At 35.7% G+C, this 22,150-nt stretch overlaps 1 protein-coding gene and 1 non-coding gene across 24 annotated transcripts in view; both read right to left on the bottom strand.

Moving 5' to 3' along the window:
• LOC122214492 (sarcolemma associated protein) overlaps positions 1-22,150 on the bottom strand; it is a 151,622-nt gene that overhangs the window by 114,161 nt on the left and 15,311 nt on the right. The gene's annotated exons all lie outside the window — the stretch shown is intronic.
• Positions 21,361-21,463, bottom strand: LOC122214653. Its single transcript, XR_006200034.1, has one exon. It is a non-coding gene; the product is annotated as a U6 spliceosomal RNA (small nuclear RNA).

Below are 22,150 nucleotides of genomic sequence, written 5' to 3'. Positions count from 1 at the left end.
AAAAGACAATAACAAGTGTTGACCAGGAAGTAGAGAAATCGAACCTTCAAACACTGCTGGTAGAAATGTTAAATAGTATAGCCACTTTGGAAAACAGTTTGGCGGTTTCTTTAGACATTAAATATGGAGTTATGATATGACCCAGCAATTCTATTCCTAGGTATATAACCAAGAGAGCTGAAAACATAATGTCCACAAAAAAACTTGTACATGTATGTTCACAGCAGTATTACTCATAATAGCCAAAAAGTAGAAACAACCCAAACATCCATCAACTGAGTATGTAGTAAAAGTGATATGGTATATGCCTACAATGGAATATTATTTGGCAATAAAAGGTATAAAGTACAGATACATGCTACAACATGGATGAACCTTGAAAACACCAGAGTGAATGAAAGAAGCCAGACACAAAACTCCACATGTTACATGATTCCATTTATATGAAGTAACTCCTGGATAGGCAAATGTATAGAGGCAGAAAGTAGATTAATGGTTGCCAGAGGCTTGAAGAGGAGGAAATGAACAGTGATTGCTAAATGGGTACAGTTTCTTTGGGGAGCAATAAAAATGTTCTGGAAATAAATAGTGGTAATAGTTGTAAATTTTGTGAGTATACTAAAAACCACTGAAGTGTAAACTTTAAAAAGTTAAAAAATAAACTAAAAATACATTTAAGAAATTCATGATAAGTACATAAATTTTGAAATAAAGCTCTTAGAAGTAGTAATTTAAGACTGTAAATATGTGAATTTTGAGAGAATTAGGGAGGAAACTCGACAGGATAAAGTCTGCACAGACAATGGAAATAAAGATAGAAATGTCAAAACTGTCTAAAAGTTAAGAACTAGAAAAGTACAATGTCAGGCAAACAAAAGTTTTAAAAGTTCTATTAAAAGTCACATTGAGGAAGACAGAAAAGTGAGTTTCAGAGTAGAGAAGAAACAAAAGAAATAACCACCAAAACAAAATCATTCAATGTCTAATATAACATTAGACATTAAATAACTTCTAAGCAGTTCCTTGATGACCTTGAAAAATACTTTAAGTTTACCTGTTAGTAAAGAAGAGGCCAAGATACATATATGATCTAAATTTATAAAATTAAAGGAGATATGTACAAATTTCACCAAATGTAGAGCACTAGTAATTCAGAACAAAACTCAAATTTAACCAGAATACTTTGGGGCCATATGATAGCATTTGCTTTTACACAGCAAATTTATAGGACAAGAGGAACTGAATTATGTTGGATTACCTGTCAACAAATCAGAAACATTCCAATTTGTCCTAAATAGGCTGAGGTAATAATGAAAGATGGATGATGGTACATGCGGGCTAGAATGTTAGCTTCGTAGAGTCAGGGACTTTGTTTTGGTTAGAACAGTGTGGGGCACATAGGAAGTGCTCAGTGATGGCTAAATCAATCAACAGGATTTTGAAATCTGTAGAATACTGTGTTTATGTTTTGGGAATTCACATGTAGATTAAGGAATTCTACACATCTAGAAACGGAATTGTAATGTATGAAAAGCCAGAGATATAGGACTAGAGTTTCAGAGGATGAAAAGAATTTCTCTTTAAATACCACACTGACTAGAGGTAGATGAGTCTATATAACTTGCTTGTGTTGTTAAATACTTAAACATATTCATAAATCTCCTCTATTTTTTACATTGTCAGTATAACAGAAAATATAATGGCTCCATAAACTTCTAAAAAATTAACTATTTAATGGTAAAAATAATTATATATACATAGAATTCATCATAGACAAATAAAAGGAATACACAATATAGAAAATAAAATCTAAAGACAAAGATAAAATTTAAGTAAAATATAATAGACAAAATCAGTATCTACAAGATCTAAGAAGAAAACATAAAACCATGTTAAAACCTAGACAGTACTAACTCTAGAACAATGAGCACAGAAGACAAAGTTCCCCACCTTGAAAGAATTCAAGATAACAGAAAAGAAAAAAACTATAATGACAATCCCATAACAGAGTTGAGAACAATTTCTAACAATGACCAATTTGGCTAAAGACATCCTACTGTAAAGCATTAGTATTTCATAAAAAGTTTCTATGCCTGTCATATAAATACTAAAATCAATACCAACAAAAGGTATTTACATAAAAATATCACTAACAAGTTTGCATTTAAACATTTAATTAACATAATTATGGCAAAATTTTGTTTCTTAAATCAAAGTACTCTATTGTTAGAATGACAAATGGCACTATTCAGTTATTTCACTTTTCTTTTTAAACAAGATACCTGCAGGCAACAGACATGCAATTAAAGCTGTAGTTCAAATTCAAACAATTCACTTTGAACATACCAAAAAGATATCCCACTAAAATATCCTGTCATACTTCTCACATTTGAATACGATTTTAGATTCACCTCAGTTAAGGACTTTATTTAAAATCTAACATATCTGGGGCACCTAGGCGGCTCAGTCGGTTAAGTGTCCAACTCTTGATTTAGGCTCAGGTCATGATCTCATGCTTCATGAGATGGAGCCCCTCATTGGGCTCTGCACTGACAACATGCAGCCCGCTTGGGGTTCTGCCTCTCTGCCCCTCCCCTATTCATGTGTATGTTCTCTCTCACTCTTTCTCTCTCTCAAAATAAATTAAAAATAAACATTTAAATATTAAAATGTCGGGATGCCTAGGTGGCTCAGTCAGTTGAATGCCCCATTATTGGTTTTGGCTCAGGTCATGATCTCACAGTTCACGGGTTCAAGCCCCATATCGGGCTCTGCACTGACAGTGTGGAGCCTGCTTGGGATTCTCTCTCTTCCTCTCTCTCTGCCCCTCCCCTGCTTATTCTCTCCTTCTCTCTCTCTAAATACGTTAAAAAATAATAATAAAATAATAAAATAAAATCTAAAATATCAAGCAAAATTTAAGATGAAACGCCTTTATAGAGTTTCAACTCTAAAGTTTAGTAAAGAATGTAAACTGGTTCAAGTATGAGAGATCTCTTTCACTAACTGAAATTAACAATTTGTGAGTACTTAATGTAAGCAAATTTAGATGATATGCCATAAAACTTAAGGTATTTTTTGAGTTTTCCATTGATAGAGTTCATTTGATAATTTTTGAAAATCATATTGAAAATATTGAAATGAACTTTTAAATAGTCATAACATAGGAAATTAATCATACCTAACTTTTATTTTGTTCTCAAACTGTTTTTCAAGACCCTGAGAAATTTACACTCAGTTTCAGGCATGTTATCTTAGAAGGAGAGCTAGATTTACAACAAGGAAGTGACAGTGCAGATTCTGGGTTTTGACATACATGCTGTACAAGAGAAAACATTGTGCAAGTTAAAGACTACTAAGGTTTAGAACTGCAACACATGCTAAATAAAATGTTACATTTTTTTTTTAAGTAAGGCTGCTGCTATATACTTACATTGGGCCAAAACTCACAAAAAGCCATTCCTCCAAAGTCTTCTTTCCCTGCCCCCCCATCCCACTCAAAATAAATTTTTCCATCCTAGAACCCATATAAAATGTATTTTTAAAATACATTTCAGTACATCTTTATTATCTTTACATTTATGAATAAAACTCTGTGAAATTGAAAATATTTTATTTGATCCCTTTGCTCCAGAATAACTTAATTATGTTTTTCTATTAAATTTAGAGTGAATTTTGAATATTTCTTCTATACTCAAAATCAGATACTTAATTTCTAACTACATACTTCATAAAAACAGTTCCAGGGGTGCCTGGGTGGCTCAGTCGGTTAAGCATCCGACTTCGGCTCAGGTCATAATCTAACGGTATGTGGGTTTGAGCCCCACGTTGGACTCTGTGCTGACACCTCAGAGTCTGGAGACTGCTTCAGATTCTGTGTCTCCCTCTCTCTGTGGCCCTCCCCTGTTCACACTCTGTCTCTCTCTCTCAAAAATAAACATTAAAAAAAAAAAAACCAGTTCCACATACATGACCTCATTTTACATAGTATAAATTCAGAGGAATTATTAGTCTTACATATTTAATTAATAATTTCTATCTTCATTTTTACTTAATGTTGAAACTACATTTTAATCATTACATATTCAGCACTTACCACAAAAAAACAAGAATAAAACTGAAAACTGAAAAACTGAAACTGAAAAACTATTGTAAAATTACATGAAATGAAAATAAGTGACCAAACATAAAATAGAATTTGATAATTTGCAAAATGTATCTCTCACTGCAAAAATATTTAAATTTGATCAGTGTTTCCATTTTTTTTAAATCTTGGTTTATAAGTTCCTATAACCATTCTTTAATAGTTAAGTGTTCATCAGGATAGATACAAAGACATTTAACCCTTTCATTGAATATTATAGGATATGTGCTAAAAATTTAATTTTGGCCAAATATAAAATAACTATCAATCATTCACAGATTAACCAGTCCTTAGAGTGTCTCTCATTCATACACTTTGGACATAGCAAGAGCTGGATATATATCCAGCTATCAGTTACACACACACACACACACACACACACACACACACACACTTTGCAGACATAATTTTTTTGTACCAAGAGAAATGCAAAGATAAATTCCTAGCTGTAAAACCTCAGAATATCAAAGAGTACTAGAGGGCTGGAGGCATCAAAATTCCAGACTTTAAGATGTATTACAAAGCTGTAATGATCAAGATAGTATGGTACTGGCACAAAAACAGACACATAGATCAATGGAAAATAGAGAACCCAAAAATAGACCCACAAATGTATGGCCAACTAATCTTGGACAAAGCAGGAAAGAATATCCAATGGAATAAAGACAGTCTCTTCAGCAAATGGTGTTGGGAAAACTGGACAGCGACATGCAAAAGAATGGACCTGGACCACTTTCTAACACCATACACAAAAATAAGCTCAAAATGGATGAAAGACCTAACTGTAAGACAGGAACCCATCAAAATCCTAGAGGAGAAAGCAGGCAACACCTCTTTGACCTTGGCTGCAGCAACTTCTCACTCAACATGTCTCCGGATGCAAGGGAAACAAAAGCAAAAATGAACTACTGGGGCCTTATCAAGATAAAAAGCTTCTGCACAATGAAGGAAAACAATCAGCAAAACTAAAAGGCAACCGACAGAATGGGAGAAGATATTTGCAAATGACATATCAGATAAAGGGTTAGTATCCAAAATCTATAAAGAGCTTATCAAACTCAACACCCAAAAAACAAATAATCCAGTGAAGAAATGGGCAAAAGACATGAATAGACACTTTCCCAAAGAAGACATCCAGATGGCTAACAGACACTTGAAAAAATGCTCAACATCACTCATCATCAGGGAAATACAAATCAAAATCACAATGAGAGACCACCTCACACCTATCAGAATGGCTAAAATTAACAACTCAGGCAGCAACAGATGCTGGTGAGGATGTGGAGAAAGAGGAACCCTTTTGCACTTCTGATGGGAATGCAAACTGGTGCAGCCACTCTGGAAAACAGTATGGAGGCTCCTCAAAAAATTAAAAATAGAACTCCCTATGACCCAGCAATTGCTCTACTAGGTATTTATCCAAAGGATACAGGTGTGCTGTTTCAAAGGGGCACATGCACCCCAATGTTTATAGCAGTTTATATAGTTTATATCGATAATAGCCAAAGTACGGAAAGAGCCCAGATGTCCACTGACTGATGAATGAATAAAGAAGATGTGGTGTACATACACACACACGCACGCGCGCGCGCACACACACACACACACACAATAGAATATTACTCAGCAATCATAAAGAATGAAATCTTGCTATTTGCAACAACGTGGAACTAGAGTGTATTATGCTAAGCAAAATTAGTCAGAGAAAGACAAATGTCATATGACTTCATTCATATGTGGAATTTAAGATGCAAAACAGATGAACATAAGGGAAAGGAAGCAAAAATAATATAAAAACAGGGAGGGGGGCAAAACATAAGAGACTCTTAAATACAGAGAACTGAGAATTGCTGGAGGGGTTTTAGGTGGGGGGAAATGGGCTAAATGGGCAAGGGGTATTAAGGAGGACACTTGGGACGAGCACTGGATGTTATATGTAGGGGATGAATCACTGGATTCTACTCCTGAAATCATTACTGTACTATGTGCTAACTAATTTGAATGTAAATTAATATATACATATTACATTTTATATATATTATATATATAAAAGTACCAGAGAATATCATCCATGCTACTGAATTTCTAATGTGTGGAATTACAAAATTTTAACATTCCCACGCATTTTTGACATCTGGGATTCATTTCCCATTTGCACAAATCGTATTTAATGCAATACTATACCAACATACATTTAAGTCTACTGAAAAATTAATGTGGATAAGGAATGCCTAACCTAGAAGACTTTTCTCACTCCACATCGCACCACCCACCAAAGTCTCCTCAGAATTACCAACAACTAAAACTGGAGAAAAAAAATTACCATCATGGAAATGTACATACACATATCTTTTACATGGTAATCTTTTTTTTTTAATTTTTTTTAATGTTTATTTATTTTTGAGAGAGACAGAGACGGAATGTGAGTGGGTTAGGGACAGAGAGAAAGGGAGACCCAGAATCTGAAGCACGCTCCAGGCTCTGAGCTGTCAGCACAGAGCCCGATGCAGGGCATGAACTCACGAGCTGTGAGATCATGACCTGAGCCGAAGTCGGACGCTCAACCAACTAAGGCACCCAGGTGCCCCTACATGGTAATATTACCCTCTGCGTCCACTTATTCAAGCACTGTCAGAGCTGTAACACTCACTATTTATAGCCTTTTACCCATTGCCAGTGAGCTTCCATACCTACTACTCCACTAATAGCCCAGCTTTTAATACTTATACTCCCTATAAAGTGACATTTGAGTGCTGTTAATAATTGTCTTCTCAAAAACTCTCCCTTGCCTTGTATCTCACAAACCCAATCTTTCCTGGTCCTCCTTCTCTGGCTGTTCTTCCAACTGTTTTCTTTTTCCCTGCCAGCTATTTCAATGCTGATCATCCCCAGGGTTCTCTAGCCTCTACTTTTCTAGAGATGTACAAACTTCCCTGGGAGTATATTTCCTACACCCTTCACTACTTTGGTTGATGACTCCCAAATCTGTCTCCCTCCATACAGATGATTTTGCTGCACTCCCGTTTGTTTCTAACTGTCCTTTCTACTATATCACTCTACCAGGTCTCCTTGCCTCTAGACAATATCTTCCACATTATCACCAAGACTGCTCCTCTAAAAACAAAGATCTAACCATGTGATTCTTTTGAAATCTTTTCGAACTCCTCACCACCAGTCCTAAAGGAAAAAAAATAGCATAACATTAAAATCCTTCATGATTTGAGGGGCGTCTGGGTGGCTCAGTTAGTTGAGTGACTGACTTCAGCTCAGGTCATGATCTCACAGTCTCGGGGGTTCAAGGCCTGCATCAGGCTCTGTGCTGACAGTTCAGAGCCTGGAGCCTGCTTCAGATTCTGGGTCTCCCTCTCACTCTGCCCCTCCCATGCTCATGCTCCCTCGCTAGCTCTCTCTCTCTCTCTCTCTCTCTCTCAAAAATAAAAACACTAAAAAAAAAATTAAAATCCTTCATGATTTGATCCTAAGCTACTTTGTCTGCCTCATCTTCTCTTCCTTCCCCCATATTATGTTACACAAAATCACTAAAAGTTTCTCAAACAAGGGGCATCTGGCTGGCTCAGTTAGTATAGCATGAGACTCTTGATCTCAGGGTGGTGAGTTCAAGCCCCATGTTGGGTGTAGAGATTACTTTTAAAAAACAAAGTTTCTCAAACAAGCTACCTTTTTTTTTTTCCTTCATGCTATTAACTCATGCTATTTATTGATATTGCCTAAAGTGTACTTCCCCCTCATGTACATGCTAAAATGTTGTTCTTCTTTTAGGACTTGTTTTAGATATCACTTCTGGTGACATTCTGTTCCCTCCTTCATTGCCTTATTAATCGGTCATCCTAGCCTCAACATTTCTACTGCAGTTCATTTAAATAGCACCTCTCTTAGCAATTATTTCATTGTATTATTGTAATTATCTGTATACATGTCCGTTTATGTAGAATCACTAAAAGCAGGGATCATCTCTTGTCACCCCTGTATCCCTGTCAACTTGCAAATATGCCATACAGTAAATGCTTAATAAAGAGATGCTCAATAAGCAAATGCTATGTAATTTATGTCACTCTCTACCTACTCTAATATTTGACCCCATGAAATCATATATCCCAGAGTTTTATCTGAAAATATGATTAATGTAGATTCAGTCCATGACAAAGCAGATGAATCAGCAAGATAAAGTAGACCGAAGAGATGTTTGGAAAAAAACATTTATGACTAAATCCCATAACTCAATGTCAAATGTCAGAGTTATTCACAAAAGACACTAAGTAGTATATCAATGATACAGTCTTCTATCTGCTTAAAAGAACACTACTTCAAATTATAATTTCTTTATGTCTTACTTTTCTCATCTGAGAAATACAAACCATTTACCTTATGAATATTACAACACTCAAAAGGGAATGAAAAACAACTTTATTTTTGTTAAAATACATTCTTATTTGATAATTCCCACAGGTAGATAATTTTCACTTTGAGTTGGGAAGTAAGCTGAATGTAGTAAAACATATGACTGTGTTCAATTATTCCACTGCCTCTTCCTATATGAACATTAAATTACATTTCCTGCTCAACTTCATCACACTTGGCCATGTGCATTGCTTTGGGCAATAAAATGTGAATAGAAGTGGCATGTGCCATTTCTGAGCAGAAGCATTCACTGTAACTCCATGGCTATGCACAGCTCTTGTCCCTCTACCACCAGAACATGTCCCAGACAGGAGCTGCTCCTCTGGCCTGAATTCCAGAAAGGAGAACAACTGTGGATGGAGCAGCCACCTACTTAAACATGTAACATGAGCAAAAACTAAATCAAGTGAGGTCTTGGGTTGTTCATTACCACAATATAACTAGCATAAACTAACTGATACACTGAATTAGATGCTCCTCCTCTATAATATCGTTAACACCCAGGCATATGCCACGATAATATTATACTACACTCAAAGGTTTTTTATTGTTTTGTTCAAATAGACTTACGATTTCAAGAAGTCAGACATTTGTTTTTTCATCTTTAGCAACGGGTAGAAGACTGATAAATATTTGCTGAAAAAATTATAGAGGTACCTATCATATATTTTCCAATAAATGAAGCTAGTTACTGAAATTTTTGAAAATGTAATATAAAAATAACATATTGCAAAGAAAGGCTGAAGAGATCAAAATAACTTATAGTGTAAAAAGCTGAAGAGATTTCATGGCCATTTGTTACCTGATCTTAGGTAGAGTATCTTAACATTTTCCTAAAAGTTTCCAGCAATATATTTATCAAAGATTCCAATAACACCATTTTAAACATATTCTATTGATAACCAGAAGGTAAGAAGAGAAGTGTAGAAGTCCAAGTTCATGCACTATAAAATCCATGTTTCCTCACAGATCCATAGTTACATATATGTTTTAGACACATATATTTACATATATGTTTAAAACATATATTTTATTTCTAAACAGTTCCTATAGTGATGGCTGACCCAGAAAACTGACAAATAACAATCCAGAAGAACCAACACATTACAAAAATGCACTAATTCAGTAATTTTAAAACATGCTAATACAAAGTCACCTAGCACAGGGGTAAAAAACTTATAACCTCTAATGCCTCTAAGTGCATAATTCTATTAGTAAATATAACCAGGTCATTAAGAAAAGGTTTTTTCCTTTACTCTATTTAAGGTGACAAGGAAATGTTTAATCACTTTAGAAAAATTTCCATCCAAAAAATTATTTGGTTGTAAAAGGTGTACATTTTCAACTCATCAGAAAATCCTGTTTTCTGAAATGACTCATTCCCTGAAGCTATCAAGAAACTATGGCATAATTATAAATGGCATAATCTCTAATCTATTAAAATATATTTGAATTTTAAATTTTATCTAGATGGAGATGTACTTCAAATTCCCTAAACTCAAGTAAACACTTATGTTTGTTAAATCTTGCTAGCATTTTATTCTATACTGGAGTATATTCATTAAAAACCACATACAGTGATAGGAATAGAAATTTTAATATTAAGTTGATATTACAAGTTCTTAATCTTTGTGATTTTCCTAAACACTTGTACAATTTTTATTCTAAAGCACCTAAAACTATAACAACAGTTTGAAAAAAAGTTATACGCTCATTTTACAAGTAAACTTCACAATGACAATTATATAGTTTTTTTAATAAAAATTTTTTAATGTTTGAGAGAGAGAGAGAAAGACAGTAGGGGAAGGACACAGAGAGAGGGAGACACAGAATCTGAAGCAGGCTTCAGGCTCTGAACTGTCAGCACAGAGCCCAATGCGGGTCTCAAACCACCAGATTGTAACCTGAGCCGAAGTGGGAAGTCGGATGCTTAACTGACTGAGCCACCCAGGTACCCCTAAGCAGTTCACAAACATCATTAACCAAAAGTCATACAGGATCTTTTGTATATGGGTTTTTTTCTTGTTTTTAAGTAGGGGCTTTTAGCTGATATCAGCAGTCTAATAGGAAAATAAATGCCAGAGGCACGTGGGTGTCTCTGTCAGTTGAGCGTCTGACTTCCGCTCAGGTCAAGATCTTGAGGTTTGTGAGTTCCAGCCCCATATCGGGCTCCCTGCTGTCAGGTCAGCTTGTCAGCGCAGAGCTTGCTTCAGCTCCTCTGTCCCACTCTCTCTGCCCCTCCCCCACTTGTGCTCTCCCAAAAAATAAATTAAAAAAAAAAAAAAAGGAAAATAAACGCCTATGACAAAAATCACCACCTTATTCTACTTAATGCAGAAATGCATGATTAAGTTAATATATTTTCGCTTCTCAATATTCCCTCAAAATAGCATAGTCATGCAGTCAACATGATCTTCACAGATATTAACAACTTACAGATTTTAAAATGTGAATAATTTAGAAGTATTAAATCATAATCTCTGGGGGATAATTAAATCATAATTTAGGCATCAATGTGTTTTAAAAGCTCCAGACGATTCTAATATGAAGCTGAGGTTACAAACTGTATATTTCTTTCAATGTCCCTACAAAATATTAACTAAAAACTTTTTTCTTTCAATTTAATTCTGGACCAGATTTTAAGGGAGTAGCTTTAAACATTTCCTTAAAATAGTATAGATTTATACTCTTAATCTCCATTTCAACTTCTGGAGATTTTGATTTAAACAGTAATTTTTATCATGCTTATAAAATGTGTCTTAATAAATCAAGTTTTAAAAAGAAAAAAGGGACAGTTTAGCCATTTAAACACTAACACTATTTTTTGCTTTAAATTAAATGATGTCAGATAGCTCAAAGTCACAGTACCAAAGCACTTTTTAAATCACACTATTTAATCAACTGTTTAAATATACGGTCATATTATTAACAAAAAGCTTTCTCATTAAAATAAAAGTTCTGCTGGGGCAGCTGGCAGGCTCAATTACAAGAGCACGGAACTCTTGATCTCAGGTTCATGAGTTCAAGCCCCATGCTGGGTGTAGAGACTACTTAAGTAAATAAGAAAGAAAGAAAGAAAGAAAGAAAGAAAGAAAGAAAGAAAGAAAGAGAAAGAAAAAGAAAAGTTCTGCCTACAGATGTACAACATCCAAAAAAGACAGGAGATAATCAAAAAATAACTGAAATAACACTGGAAAAGGAGAAACACTGAAAAGGTTTTGGGTATTTAATTGAAAAAGTCCTCTTTGAACATAACTGATGGCATAGTATTTCCAAAATTTCTCTATCTCAAGAGATACTAGACCAAATCTCCTGAAAATGGAAATATTCTATAGCCAACAAATAAGTAAATATGAGTCTCAAAAGGACATAGTCTGAATCTACCTAAAAGAGCCATGTTGGGGCACTTGGCTGAGTCTGAGTGTCTGAGTCTTGATATCAGCTCAGATCGTGATCTCACAATCATTAGATTGAGCCCTCCATAAAGGCTCTGTGCTGAGCATGGGGCCTGCTTGAGATTCTCCCTCTCTCTCTCTCTCTCTCTGCCCCTCCCCCATGTGTATATATACACGTGTGTTCTCTCCCTCATGAATGAATAAATAAATAAATAAATAGGCCAGGTTAAACATGCTTTCTTTTTAACTTAATAAGTTAATGTTTATTTATTTAGAATAGGTGGTATAGTTTCAAGGTTCCAGAAATACTAAAAAAGGTATATACACTGAAAAGTCTTCCTGTCATCCTTATCTCATAAAGACAGTTTCCGCCCTACCGTACTTCCACATAACCAGGTTACTAACTCCTTTATGTATAACCCTTCCAGATTTCTTTATGCATAAACAAATAAATAACAAATATGAATTCTTATTTTGTCTCTTTTGCATAAAAGGTAGATTATTGTGTATATTGTGCTATGCCCTGTTTGTTGTTGTGTTGCTTGACAATATATCTCATTCTTTTTAAAGATTCTTCAATGAAGTAGAATCTCAGAAAGTCAGTCCATTTAGTTTTATACTTTATAACTTATAATCCTCTTATGCTCATCCCAATAAAGACACACATAATATAGCTGCAATAAGAAATCTTTGGAATTTAAAAATCTTATGTGACATTGCTATTTTTTTAATGTTTACTTATTTTTGACAGAGATCCCTGAGCAGGGGAGGGGCAAAGAGAGAAGGGGACAGAGGATCCAAAGTGGGCTCTGTGCTGACAGTAGAGAGCCTGATAATAGGGCTCAAAATCACGAACCATAAGATCATGACCTAAGCCAAAGTTGGATACTTAACCAACTGAACCACCCAGACACCCCCTGACATTATTATAAAGAATTTATTGAAGTATGGAATGCATATAAAGAAGTGAACAAATCAAAAGTGTATATAGCTTGATGAATCACCACTAAGTGAACACACCTTTATAACTAACCACCACCCAGGTCAAGATATAAAACATTACTAACACATCATCTATCTGATTTTTTAAATATTTTATGATCTATTAGTATCTAAGACACATGTTAGAGAAATTTAATAGTACTGACTTCCTAAACTTACATTAGGGATACAGATTATGGGTTTCCTTTTCAGTTGGCTTAACCTGTTATTTATTTTAATGAAATAGTTCATATATACAAAAATAAACAGAAACATAGCAGTAAGAACTAAAGAATATTAAAATAAACTTTCATGTACCTAACACCCAGACTGAGAAGACCACTGCCTCTCCCATAAGGGCAGGCAGTATGGCTTAATAGTTAAGACTGCAGACTCTGGAGCCAGACTGCCTGGGTTTGATTATAGGATTTACTTCTTATTAGCAGAATGATTTGGAGTAGTTAAGATTTTCTGTACCCTTATTTATAAGCTCCTTTATTCAGAAATGAGAACAATAATAGTGCCTGCTTCACAGCACATACTCGTTTAATTATGAGAATTAAATAAGTATATATTTATAAAGTATTTAAAACACTTTACAGTATATATTATGTAAAATTTAGCTATTTTTATATCCATTCTCTGCCTCCCTCTCAAGGAAATATTCATCATTCTATTACTATATAGGAAGTAACATATATATATATGAAAAAGTATCACGATTTCTAAGTTCTATATTAACTGGCATCATAGTCTAAGTATTCCTTTGCAACTTACTTTTCTCATTCAACATTTCTGAGATTCATCTGCATTGATAATGTACAGCTATTGTTTATTCATGTTCACTCTTGTACAGTAGTCCATGGTATAAATTAACAGAAGTACTTACATATTCATGTTGATGAACATCTGGGTTACTTCCAGTTTTTTGCTATTACAGAAAATACTATGAAAAACTGCTTGAGGGGCATCTGGGTGGCTCAGCTAGTTAAGTGTCCAACTTCAGCTCAGGTCATGATCTCACTACTCATGATTTTGAGTCCCGTATTGGGCTCTGTGCTGACAGCTCAGAGCCTGGAGCCTGTTTCAGATTCTGTCTCCCTCTCTCTCTGTCCCTCCCCAACTTGTGCTCTATCTCTGTCTCTAATATAAACATTAAACATAAAAACTTTTAAAAAGTTCTCTACCTCTTCCTCTGCCCTTTCCTACTTGTGTGCACACATGCTCTTTCTCTTTAAAAAAAAAAAAAAAATGCTTGAACATGTCTCCTGATGCAGATATAAAAATGTTTTTGCAGTGTATACACTACACTTAGGTAAAGAACTGCTATCTCATTAGGTATACACAAGCATTATAATAATGTCAAATTGTTTATCAAAATAGTTATATTAGAGCATTACATACTTTTATTAATAAAGAAAGGTCTAAAATCAATTATTTAAGCTTCCAATTTAAGAAACAGAAGAGAATATCAAATAGAAAAAAAGCAGAAAGAAGCATATAATAAAGGTAAGAACATAAATCCATGAAAGAGAAAACAGAAAAATAACAGAAAAAAATATATTTAAAATAATTGAATATTTAACATCAATAAAGTTGAAAAACTTCTGGCTGTAGTAATAAAACAAAAAAAGAGAAAAAAGACACAATACTGGGAATGAGAGAGGTAACATCATTATAGAATCTAGAGATACTGAAAGGGTAATAAGGTAATGTTATGAATAATTTTATGCCAATTGACCCAACAACTTCGATGAAATAGATAAATTTCTTTAAAGACACAAACTATCAAAATTTACTCTACAATAAATAAGTAACCCGAAAAGCTCTGTATCTGTCAAAGAAACTGAACTGATAGTTTAAAACTTTCCACATGCAAAAAAATAAATAAATAAAAATACAAACCTACATGACTTCATTAGTGAATTCTACCAAGTATTTAAGACTAACCTTTCATGAATAGATATGCAAAAATCCTTGACAAAACTTAAGCAGATCACATCCAGTAGCATATTAAAAAAATATAGTATAATCAGGTGGAGTTTATTCCAGGAATGCAAAGTTGACTTAATATTCAAAAGTCAATCAGGGTTTAATTCATCAAATCAATAACAGCATGGGAGTTCCTCTACAGTGTCGTCCATACTTGATATCATCCAACTTTTTTTTAAATCAAACTCAACACCCAAAAAACAATTAACCCAATAAAGAAATGGGCAAAAGACATGAATAGACACTTTTCCAAAGAAGACATCCAGATGGCCAACCGACACATGAAAAAATGCTCAACATCACTCATCGTCAGGGAAATACACATCAAAACCACAATGAGATACCACCTCACACCTGTCAGAATGGCTAAAATTAACAACTCAGGCAACAACAGATATTGGTGAGGATGTGGAGTAAGAGGAACCCTTTTGCACTGCTGGTGGGAATGCAAACTGGTATAGCCACTCTGGAAAACAGGATGGAGGCTCCTCAAAAAATTAAAAATAGAACTACCCTATGACCCAGCAACTGCACTACTAGGTATTTATCCAAAGGATACAGGTGTGCTGTTTCGAAAGGACACATGCACCCCCATGTTTACAGTAGCACTATCAACAATAGCCAAAACATGGAAAGAGCTCAAATGTCCATTGACTGATGAATGGATAAAGAAGATGTGGTGTGTGTGTGTGTACACACACACACACACACACACACACACACGCAGACGCGCACACACACACACCGGAATATTACTCGGCAATGAAAAAGAATGAAATCTTGCCATTTGCAACAACATGGATGGAACTAGAGTGTATTATGTTAAGCAAAATAAGTCTGTCAGAAAAAGACAAATACCACATGATCTCACTCATATGTGGAATTTAAGGCACAAAACAGATGAACATAAGGGAAGGGAAGGAAAAATAATATAAAAACAGAGATGGAGACAATCCATAAAAGACTCTTAAATACACAGAACAAACTGAGGGTTGCTGGAGGGAAGGTGGGTGGGGGGATAGGTTAAATGGGTGATGGGTATTAAAGAGGGCACCTGTTGTGTTGATTACTGGATGTTATATGTAAGTGATGGATGAATCACTAAATTCTACTCCTGAAACTAATATTACACCGTATGCTAACTAGAATTTAAATAAAAACTGGAAACATTAAAAAAACTAAATTAGGGGCGCCTGGGTGGCTCAGTCGGTTGGGCGGCCGACTTCAGCTCAGGTTATGATCTCGCTGTCCGCGAGTTTGAGCCCTGCGTCGGGCTCTGTGCTGACCGCGTAGAGCCTGGAGCCTGTTTTGGATTCTGTGTCTCCCTCTCTCTCTGACCCTCCCCCGTTCATGCTCTGTCTCTCTCTGTCTCAAAAATAAATAAACGTTAAAAAAAAAATTTTTTTTAAAAACTAAATTAAATTAAAAACCACAACAAAAATAATAAAGGCAGAAGAATGTTTTTTTTTTTTTTAAGTTCATTTATTTATTTTGAGAGAGAGAGAGAACAAGTGAAGAAGGGGCAGGGGCGGTGGAGACAGTATCTGAAGCAGGCTCTGTGCTGACAACAGAGAGCCCATCGCAGGGCTTGAACCCACAACCTGTGAGATCACGACCTGAGCCAAAGGTGGACACTCAACAGACTAGTCGAGCCACCCAGGTGCCCCTATCCAACTTTTTAAAGTTTATCCCCCCAGTAATCTGCACACAGCACGGAGCTCAAACTCAGGACCCTGAGATCAAGAGTCTCTTGCCCTACTGACAGAGCCAGCCAGGCACTCCAAAATTATCCAACTTTTTAAATGAGCATAAATGGAAGTGAAGGTTTAAGTTTACAATTTCCTAGTTATGCTGAACATCTTGCGTTAGTTTATTGGTCATTCTTATTTCTTCTGTGAAATTCTTATTTGTGTTAACCATTTTTTTTCTCTTGGGTTGTGTCTTTTTTGTTAATTTGAACAAATCCTTTCTATATTCTAGACACTTATCCTTTATACGTGATGTGTTTTACAAATATCTTCCCCTAGTTTTTTTTCCTTCTTCACTTTTTTCATTCTTAATGAAAAAGATAATTTTAATGTATTTGCATTATCAATCTTTTATTTCAATTATGCTTCTTTGTGAATTTTTTATAATATATCCTTCCCTACCCCAAGGTCATAAAGATATTTCACACTCTCTTCCAAGAGGCTTAAAAAAAAAAAAAAGGGGGGGCAGAGGCACTTGGGTGGCTCAGTCTGTTAAGCGTCCGATTCTTGATTTCGGCTCAGGTCATAACCTCACAGTTTGTGGGATTGAGCCCTGCGTCTGCACTATTGGCACAGAGCCTGCCTGGGATTCTCTCTCTCATCCCTCTCTGTCCCTCCCCCCATTCTCTCTTTCTCTCTCATTAAATAAACAACATTAAAAATAAATTAAAAAGACAAATTTCTAAAGTTAGTAGTACTTCTAGAATTTCTTTGGAGATGGGACAACTAGGTAGCATTGGCTGAGCATCTGACTTCAGCTCAGGTCATGATCTCACAGCTGGTGGATTCAAACACCATGTCAGGCTCTGTGCTGACAGTTCAGAGCCTGGAGCCTGTTTCAGATTCTGTGTCTCCCTCTCTCTCTGCCCCTCCCCTGCTAGTGCTCTGTCTCACTCTCAAAAATAAGCAAACAAAAAAAATTTTTTTCAGAATTTCTTTGGAGAAACGTAGTATGTTGGTAATAAGTGTTTTAACCACCTACTAAATACTAGCCATTGCACCTATATTGTAGGGCTACAAAGCAGTAAAGCCTATTACACTTACCTTTAAGAAGAACATAAATTATTTTTATTATTATTATTATTATTATTATTATTATTATTAAAGAACTAAGGCAGCATAACATAATCAAGTGTTAAGTTTTATGATAAACATGATCAAAGTTCAAAATATTATGAAAAGGAATTAATCAGTGAGAATTGTGCAATCAGTAAAATCCCATGAAGAAGAGCATTAAACCTTCACTTAATTCTGACTTAGAATAACAACAAACACTAGAATTATCTAAAACATACTGATATTTAAAATAGCCAACAGAGGGGCGCCTGGGTGGCTCAGTCGGTTAAGCGTCCGACTTCAGCTCGGGTCACGATCTCGGGGTCTGTGAGTTGGAGCCCCGCGTCGGGCTCTGGGCTGATGGCTCGGAGCCTGGAGCCTGCTTCCGATTCTGTGTCTCCCTCTCTCTCTGCCCCTCCCCCGTTCATGCTCTGTCTCTGTCTCAAAAATAAACTTAAATAAAATAAAATAAAATAAAATAAAATAAAATAAAATAAAATAAAATAAAATAAAATAGCCAACAGAGGGGCAAGTGGGTGGCTCAGTTGGTTAAGCGTCCGACTTCAGCCCAGGTCATGATGTCATGGTTCCTGGGTTCAAGCCCCGTGTCGGGCTCTGTGCTGACAACTCAGAGCCTGGAGACTGCTTCATATTCTGTGTCTCCTTCTCTCTCTGCCCCTCCCCTGCTCATGCTCTGCTTCTCTTTCTCTGCCTCTCTCTCTCTCTCTCTCTCTCAAAAATAAACATAAAAAAAATTTAAAAATAATACTATTTAAATAATATAAATTTTAAAATAATACTATTTAAAAATAGTCAACAGAGGGGCACCAGGGTGACTCAGTCAGTTAAGCGTCTGATTCTTGATTTCAGCTCAGGTTGTGATCTCCCGGTTCATGGCATCAAGTCCTACATAGAGAGCTCTGCGCTGAAAATGTGGGGCCTGCTTGGGATTCTCTCTCTCCCTCTCTCTTTCTCAAAATAAATAAATAAACATTTTAAAATAATAATAAGAAATAAAATGGCAGCTCTTTCTGCCCACAGGTCCTGTCCCCATGTTTTAATAAAATCACCTTTTGTGCACCTAAATAAATAAATAAATATATATATATTTTTTAATGTTTATTTATTTTTGAGACAGAGAGAGACAGAGCATGAATGGGGGAGGGTCAGAGAGAGGGAGACACAGAATCTGAAACGGGCTCCAGGCTCTGAGCTGTCAGCACAGAGCCCGACACGGGACTCGAACTCACGGACCGCGAGATCATGACCTGAGCCGAAGTCGGCCGCTTAACCGACTGAGCCACCCAGGTGCCCCAATAAAATTTAAAAATAAAAAATAAGACAGCCAACAGATAAGGGCGCCTAGATGGCTCAGTGGGCTAAGTGTCCGACTTCAACTAGGGTCATGATGTCATGGTTTTGTGAGTTCAAGCCCCACATCAGGCTCTCTGCTGTGAGCGCTAAACCCACTTCAGATCCTCTGTGTCCCTCTCTCTCTGCCCCTCCCCCACTCATACTGTCTCTCTCAAAAAACAAACATTAAAAAAAAATAGCCAACAGATAAAAACCATAAAGTCTGAATTCATGCAAACTTGCATGTGACAGCAAAATAAAATGGAAAATATAAGTAAAAATGTAAAACATAAATAAACATTATATTGCTTAAGGGCTTTACATAAATCAGGTTTACCTAGCCGAACTCTGCACACGACCAGGAAATTCAAAATTCAAAAGCAAAAGATAGCTAGCAGGTTAAGTGAGTTGGATAACAGAATTAACTCCTACTATCAGAATATTACATAGTCATAAAACTGGAGCTATGACATTGATTCCAGAAAAGAGAGTACCCTTTCTAGCAAGTCTTTTTAAAAGTGACTGAACTTAAAAACTTGAAGAGTTTTTTTCCAACCTCAACATTCAGATACAAACACTCTATTTTGTTTTGGGGGAATAATATTTTGAAAGCAAGACTTAAATATCAGAATTCAATACTTTATAAGTGAAGCATAGCAGGTAATAGGTTATCAGTAGGCCTATAACAAAACAGTCATTTCAGAAAATAATTCTTAAAATTTATAATTTACTAGCACACCTAAACCTCTAAACTGGTAAAATGACAAAGCAATAATAACAAAAAGTAATAAAAGTAGGAAGGAATAATGACTAATTTTTACAACACAACCACATAATATTTGAAAGTGCTTTTTAATCACTTTCTCACACATTAACAGTTTACCTATTGTTATATCAGCTTTCCAAACAGTTGCAGCTAAAACAAAGGATAAAATTTTGATTCAATTCTCAAATCAGGTCACTGGTGAGGGAAGTGGGAGGGAAGAATTATTAAAAGTGAGTACAATAAACTTAACTGATGCTTATCTGAAAACTGCCTCCACACAACTGGCAATTATGAACCAAAAACTCAGCTTAGAGCATCAATTTAAAATGGTAAGACTAGCACTACCACATAAGGTTTATGTTTCAAAATGTTTTTCTACTGAAATTCTAATATATGTTCTATCACTTAACACCTGCCTCTGACTTGGACATTCACATGCATTATTTTCTTCATCATTATATTTGTAACTTCATTCATTTTTCATTTAAATATTAAATCTGTATTTCTGGGAATATCAGAAATGGTATTTAAGTGAATTTATCCCAGGGGCGCCTGGCTCAGTCGGTTAAGAGTCCGACTCTTGCTCTCAGCTCAGGTCATGATCCGACCATTGGTGAGATCCAGCCCAGGTTGGTGAGATCGAGCCCCGCGGATCTCTGCACTGACAACATGGAGCCTGCTTGGGATTCTCTCTCTGCCCTTCCTCTCCCCCTCCCTCAGAATAAGTAAACTTAAAAAATAAATACATAAATGGATTTATTCCAGAATTTAAAATGACTGACAAAAGAAATATACCTTAAAATGATGAATACAAGCACAATCTTTTCATGTGCCAAGAGAGAAGCAATCTTGAAAATAAGAGCTCATACCCTGGAACCTTTAAATCTTGTCTACTCACTATACCTATGAATCCAATCTTCACTTTCCAATCACCCTATTATGAAGTCAGCATATTAAAGCAGATGAGGGTTTTATAACCCACTGTAAAACATATCAGTTTAGTTATTAGAGTTACCTGGGAAGATTAAGGGGCAGTTTGGCTTTTTCCAAAGTTGCATGCAAATCCAAGATTCTTACTTCCAAGGTTTGTGCCTTGGTTCCCTCGATGTTTCTGTCCTACTGCTCCAGCAACCTTTGTACCTCTATAGCCTTCCTGAAATGGAACCTGATTTAGGTTCACCTGTACCATTTAATAGAAGCTATCTGGTCAATCCAGTAGTAGAGCTCCTTAACACACAACTGTCTCCTGACTACCTTTCTGGGCTGATGCCTTTTTATGTAGACCTTTTTGCACCCAGAACATCTGTTATCTTCTACCCTAAATCTTCAGGGTCTAGTTCAAGTCCCCCTTTGTAGACAAACAAGCCTTTACTACCTTAATCATATAGCTCTCTTAATTTCACTTAAAACTTTATTCTTTCCTAATTTGTTCATGGGAGTTAGTTTTGGCTTCCTAATTAAACTATAAGCTCCTCAAAGACTGAAGTAACATCTTTGTTTTTATGTTTTACTATGAACTGCCTCATGAATTTGTGTGTCATCCCTGTGCAGGGGCCATGCTAATCTTCTATCATTCTAATTTTAGTATATGAGCTGCCAAAGTGAGCATTTTTTAATTAAAAAAAATTTTTTTATGTTTATTTAAGCAATCTTTACATCCAACATGGGACTTGAACTCATGACCTTGAGATCAAGAGCTGTATGTTCCACCAACTCAACCAGCCAGACACCCCTGAAGTAATATCTTAATACCTTCATCATGTCCCATTTGCCTAATGCAGAATATGCACTCTCTCACATGTTCCCTGATTGACTGACTAGATTCTCATCATATTACTCATTCAGCTCCTTTCATTTCAAATCTTCAAGTAAGGCAAACCAAGTATGCTACTGATTTTTATTGCTATTACCAGGGAAACTCTACAAACTAGGTAGTATTGGATAATGAATATTAATTATAAGACTATTTGAACTATTTTTACACACAACAATTCTGACACCAAATGCATGGTGTCTTCCAACACCACTCTCCAACTCTCTAATACAAGCCGGATGTCCTACAATTCCATTCTACACTATCTACCTGGAATTAATGTTGGATCCCATAAGTTAAGGGCTCAGTCCCACAAGATTGCATCCAGTTGAGATGCCAGTCAAAAGTCCCAAGTTGTTAGTGATGCTTCCAACCAATCAGCTATAAATTCAGAGGATTCCTAATTCACTCCTCAGTTTTGATAATTCATTAAAACGACTCGCAGTACTCAGGAAAGTGTTTTACTTACTATTACCGGTTTAT

This window comes from Panthera leo, chromosome A2 (assembly GCF_018350215.1).
Source record: "Panthera leo isolate Ple1 chromosome A2, P.leo_Ple1_pat1.1, whole genome shotgun sequence".
NCBI lineage: Eukaryota > Metazoa > Chordata > Mammalia > Carnivora > Felidae > Panthera > Panthera leo.
The sequence above is the reverse complement of the archived record's forward strand: the minus strand, read 5'-3'. Positions and strand labels throughout refer to the sequence as shown.